Consider the following 6,668-nt stretch of genomic DNA (forward strand, 5'->3'; position numbering starts at 1 on the left):
CTCCTTTGACTTCTCTGATCCCGTTCGGAGTTGGGAACTTGATTTTCATATATGAGATGAAGGTGATTGCTTGCATCCCAGTTAGATCCGGGAGACCAATTATGCCATTGCAGGATGAAGGGGTGTTGATCACATATAATTCATGACATGGGTGACTTGATTGAGAGCAGTTCCAAATAGAACAGGCAAGTATAGTGTCCCCTGGATCGGGACCAAGTTGTTTCCGAATTCATGGAGGGGGTCCTCCCGGTACTCATTTGAGCGGATATTTCCTAGCTGCATTCGATCAACTGTATGATTGAAGAGAATATTAACCGAGGAACCATTGTCTATCAACATTCTCCTGACTTTATTGTTGAAAATATCTAGAGTGACTACCAGGGATTCATTTTAATTAGGATTGACCCCTTCATAATTCTTGTTTCTGAAAGAGATTATCATCCCCGAGAATAATTGAATATAAAGGACCTCATCTCCTGACTCTGGGCTGCGTGGGGGTGAGTGGGAGCCCCCCAGGACTACATTCACGATATTCTTGCCCTTTCTTGGCATTTCTCCTTTCTGATTATCATCTCGGGATATGTACTAGCCCAGGTTCCCTCTCTTGACCTGTTCCCCAACGAAGTACTTCAGAGATAAGAAATTTTCCGTTTTGTGGCCATGCGTTTCTGTTCACACTAAAACATACGCGAAAATACACGCAAGTGTACACGATCACAAGTAGTATAAGATTAAGTCAAGTTTGTTCCCACAGAGACCGGTTTAGGTTAAGTTCAGATTATGAACTTATGCAACAATGTATGATTATCGTTCACAGCTAAGACACGTAACTAATTGAGTTGATTAACTACTTAAGAGATTATATTAGCATGCATTAACTAAGAGATTAAAAGTGAATTACTTATATGAGAATAAAATATGGGATTTTAACTTCATTAAATACTTCATTCAAAGTTTATGTCCTTATCAGTGGTTTGCGATGGTGATGATAACTAATCAGATAACGTGAAATTAGTATACGTTATCTTTCGATATATGTATACCCTACTACCGAGCATCCACAATCATGATTGAAGCCAAATAGACACCAATTAAGATTAGACCCTATATGTCTATAAGATTTGAAAACATAACAGTTTAACAAGTTATCTATTATGATTACATAGGGTGTGTAAGATGGTTAAAATTACTCCACGAATTATGCATGTCAATTCATACATAAACCTATGCTAGCATGGCAAGTTCTAATCCTCTATATTCACTGTCACTTTAATTGAGATTAACAAACAATCTTAGATGTTAGCTACGCATCAAAGATGAATAAGCACAACCAAACTAGGAAATCATGAATCACCGCACACTAAAGATGTAAAATAATGAACTATTGAAATCCAAAAATAAATCCGCTGGAACCCCATGACAACGATTAGTTTATGATCGAACACATCGTCACCATGGGTTCCAATAAAAACATGATACTAAATAAGTTCAGAATACTACGAGATAATATAAAAGTACTAGGGTTTAGAATAAATAAAAAACAAGCATCCAAAAGTATCGCCTAAATCGAAGAATACAAAAGAATGAACTAATTCTTTTTCTTCTTAGCTGTCTTGTGTGCTCAAGGTCTTCTGAATGTTCTCCCTGGCTTCCTTTTTTTCGAAAACGTCTTCTTATCTTTATATATAAGCCCTTGGATCACCCGGACTCTCCAAATAACAAATCAGAGTTGAAACAGGATTTTACAGCTTTCAACAGCCGCGGGCACGCGGCACTGGAGCGCAGGCGCGCTCTCTCTATCAACATAGGAGCGGGCGCGCCTACTCTTTTGAAAAATTCCTGCATTTTGTTGATTCTTGCTCTGATCTTTGTGCAATCTTCCGCAACTCCATTCCTAACCTCTTATTAGCATAAAATCATTTGAAAGCTCAATTCCACCTCCAACTAGTGCCCTGAAACAACTAACCACCATACACATGAAATATACCAAATACATGAGTCCAAAATACCAACTTAAGCCGATATGAAGCGTTCCAAGTGGATATAAATTCCACTTATCACACCCCCAAACTTAAATCGATGCTTATCCTCTAGCATAAACAGACTCAACACTAAAAACACATCTAATGCATGAATGCAACTAATATGAATATGCAACGATCCCCTCGGAATAACCATAACCAATCAATAAGCAAATGCCTTTAGGAATTCAGTTACTCGAAACAAAGTTCAACTAAATCCCATAAACCAAGTTACAAACCAGAAACGTGCGTGTGTGCGATGCTTAACAGATATACTCTCCATACTAGATCAATAATCATATCCTATTTTTCACCAAAACAATCACAAGTTTAGAAGTAGAATAGATGTTAAACACATAATAACTCACATCACCTCATTTTTACTAGAGTTATTCAAGGATTCATGCTATTATAATAAACACATAAACACAAATATGCTTATTTGACCGTGTAATGAATGAGGTCCCAAAAGACTTATACAATAATACCCATGTAGCGAGCATTAGGTTAGCGGATCCCAGACTATACAAGCCTTAGGTCACTAGGCACAAAGTCCCCTAGAACTTAATTGCTCGAGGATTAAAGAGTTCACTTTTGGTCAATTCTACATAAACACATACTAGCACAAAAAAAATCTTTTTTTCTTTTTCTATTTTTTTTCTTTCTTCTTATTTTCTTCTCTTTTTTTCAATGATTCTGAATGAGTGTGTTTCGCTCCATCTCATTAAACCCTAGACTACTCATAAAAATATGAGCTGACTACTAGTCATTTGACGCCTAGCTTTATTCACAACAAGCAATGAAATACATGATTTTCCCCCAGTTTAAAAATTAGTGTTCCTGTGTCATTACAAGAATAACAAAAATTCTAAATATAACCAAGTGATTTCCAACAAACAAACAAGTATGATCATGATCTAGTTCAAAAGCAACCTATAAGACTTGTGAAAAAAACTTTATTTCTGGACATGCAAATCAATTCATTCGGACTTAAACATCCCTCTATTCGACATCACTACACTTAAATTAACATCAACCAATCAATCAGAAACAGCTCATCCTAAGGGATCATGTTATATGCATGCAAATGCAACTACATGGACTCACATAATAATAAAAAACATGCAAACAAATATGACCTAAAAGATCAATCATGCAAAAATACAAATGAACTACCACTAAACATGCAATATGAATCTATATGAACACAACACACACTACTAATCCTTACATTATCACCCCAAACGTAAAATTTTCAATATCCTCATTGAAGATAATAATAAGGATACAAGGCATACCTAATAGTCGGTAGGATCACCCTCCTCGGGTGGAGTATCAGGAGGCAGTTACACCGAATCAACTCCAAATACAGGCCAATCAATCTCGACACCAGTGGCCCGGAAAGCGATACCCAAAGCCTATGTCAAATCCGCAGCAAAACGACTATGAATGTCGTGCATCCCATCCATGCGGCTGGTCAATCGCCTGTACTGCGTATCTCCAAGTCCAGAAATATCCCCTGTATGTTGGGCACGAGAAGATCTAGCGGCTCCACGAGAGGATCTAGTAACTGCCTGACGTGCTTGAGAAGAACCCCCTGCATAAGTCTGATCAGCTTGCCGGCCACCCAGTAGATAATCATATGTATAACCCAAGCCCTTTTCATCGGCTTTACCGCTATACCACTCCTACATCACTGTAATCGTAGAACTATCAATGGGAGCACTCGGCAGCTGTAGCTGCTCATGCTCAGGCCACCGAACACCAACCGAAGCACACAACTTCATAACAATAGAGGCATGAGGAATCGTCTCCATGGTACCCCCTCGCAGAAAATGCAGCATACTCTGATGAATTACACATCCGAGATAAATATATTCTTCATTCAAAATCCCCCATAGCATAATAGCCCGATCCACAGTAACCTCATGACAATGCGAAGATGGCATGATATTAGCACACACAAACAGGTTCCAACCCTAGCATACTTGTTCATACACGAAGCAGGAAAATTAAGCGGCTCTTCGTGCCCGCCTTGCACTTCCACTCTGTGCCCGGAACATACAACTCTACCACAATATAATCCAAGTCCAAATCCTCCCTAGACTTCTGCACCCAATCCTCAGTTGTCGGTTTCCTCGCGGGTTGATTAATAACCCGACGAATAACCTCAGGAGTATAATCAACAATCAACCCATGAACTACAGAAAACCCATTCTTTTCCGCCTTAGCATTTGTATAAAATTCCCGCACAATGCTCATCGGGACCGCAACAGGTGTCTCACAGAAAGTCTTCCATCCCAACTCAATAATCATAGTCAAAAGCTTCCCATCATTCACCGTGGGTAAGAATCCCCTCTCCTTAGCAATCGACTTAGACATCAACCTAGTAAACTCTACCTGAGCCTCCGGAAAAGAAAATCTGTTAGCCGTAGCTCCCACACTAGAATCTTCGGTAGACGAGGGATGAGTGCTACTACTCCCAGCGGTTCTCGCTAATTTGGGTGCGATAACAACAAGTGAAAAGAGATTTGGGTGCTTGTAGTGTATAGGAGAAGCTAGGGTTTTGTGAGAATCGGAGATGTATGTGTATAATAAGAGATGTATATATATAATAGGTAAAAGAATGGGTGTGGGATTAGAAGTGTTTAGAGTGAAGAATTAGGGTATAAATAGGTTTAATTTCGGGTTGGGCTTGGTATAAACTGAATTTTTTGATTTTTATCTCTTTTTTTCTTTTCCAGATGGGTCGCGCGACCGCCCTGCTTCAGGCACGGGCCTGTCGTGCTTCTGGAAAAAATTCTAGAATCTTGATTTTTTTTGTTTTTTTTCTTGAAGCTACTATACAACAAACATGGGTTGCCTCCCACGAAGCGCTTGGTTTATGTCATTAGCTTGAAGTGAAAACTCGAAATCAAGTCATCGTAAGAACGAGGCTCACCACCTCACGGTTTGCCGTATCACCTTAGTAATGCTTCAACCCCTGACCAGTTACTTTAAACGCATGGTCCAGATGCTTATCAAAAATCTCCACAGCTCCATGTGGAAACACAGTTTTGACAATGAACGGACCTGACCACCTCGACTTAAGCTTTCCTGGAAAAAGTCGGAGACGAGAGTTGAACAATAGAACTTACTGATCAGGCACAAATGACTTGTGCACTAACCTCCTATCATGCCATCTCTTGACCTTCTCCTTATATACTTTATTATTTTCATAAGCCTGTAGTTGAAACTCATCGAGTACATTAAGTTGAAGCATTCTCTTCTCTCCAGCTGCTACCATGTCCAGATTCAGCTTCTTCAAAGCCCAATACGCTTTATGCTCTAACTCCACAGGTAAATGACACGTCTTCCCATACACCAATTGGAACGGAGACATTTCTAGAGGAGTCTTGAATGTTGTTCTATAGGCCCAAACAGCTTCATTTAGCTTCATCGACCAATCCTTCCTCGATGCACTCACAACCTTCTCCAAGGTTTTCTTGATCTCTTTATTCAACACTTCAGCTTGCCCATTAATTTGAGGATGGTAGGCTGTGGCAACACGATGATTCACATGATACTTTTCCATTAATACAGTAAATTTGTGATTGCAGAAATGTGATCCCTCATCACTGATTATGAACCTTGGAGTACCAAAATGTATGAATATCTGCTTATGAAGAAAATTGATAACCGCCTTAGCATCGTTGGTTGGCAAAGCTTTAACCTCAACCCATGACACATAATCCACCGCCAAAAGAATATACTGATTATTGCATGACAAGACAAATGGCCCCATGACGTCGATTCCCCAAACATCAAAAGTCTCAACTTCAAGAAGAACATTGAGAGGCATCTCGTCTCCCTTGGACATATTTCCAACCCTTTGGCAGTGATCACATCTTAACACGAACTGATGAGCATATTTAAACAAAGTTTTCCAGAAAAATCCCGCTTGAAGAATTCGGGCAGCTGTCTTCTCTCCACCATAATAATGGCCACCATACACAGTAGAATGACAGTCTCGCAGGATACCCTTTGTCTCGCTATACAGAATGTACCTCCAGATAATCTGATCTGCCCCCTGTCTAAACAAGAATAACTCATCCCATCGATACCACTTCACCTCATGTAGAAACTTCTTCCTTTGAGCATAAGAGAGTTCTGGGGGAATGACATTACTCACAAGATAATTCACCATATCTGTAAACCATGGTTCATCTTCTTGCACCCAAAAAGTTGCTCATTGGGAAAAGATTCATTGATTAAAGTCTTATCTTGTGAAGCTTTGCCTTGATCTTCCAAACATGAGAGATGATCCTCTACCTGATTTTCCGTACCTTTCCTGTCCTTGATTTCCAGCTCGAAATCCTGAAGCAATAGAATCCATGGAATCAAGCGAGGTTTTGAATCTTTCTTCGAGACCGGATATCGAATAGTGGCATGATCAGTGAAAACTGCCACTTTTGTTCCAAGTAAGTAAGATAAGAATTTCTCGAAACCGTAGACAATTGCCAAGAGCTCCTTCTATGTAGTAGTGTAATTCAGCTGAGCACTATTAAGGGTTTTACTAGCATAGTAAACCACGTGGAAAATATTCTTCTTTCTCTGGCCAAGAACTGCTCCAACTGCAAAATCACTAACATCACACATTATCTCGAA

The sequence above is a fragment of the Apium graveolens genome, chromosome 1 (genome assembly GCF_009905375.1).
Source record: "Apium graveolens cultivar Ventura chromosome 1, ASM990537v1, whole genome shotgun sequence".
Lineage (NCBI taxonomy): Eukaryota > Viridiplantae > Streptophyta > Magnoliopsida > Apiales > Apiaceae > Apium > Apium graveolens.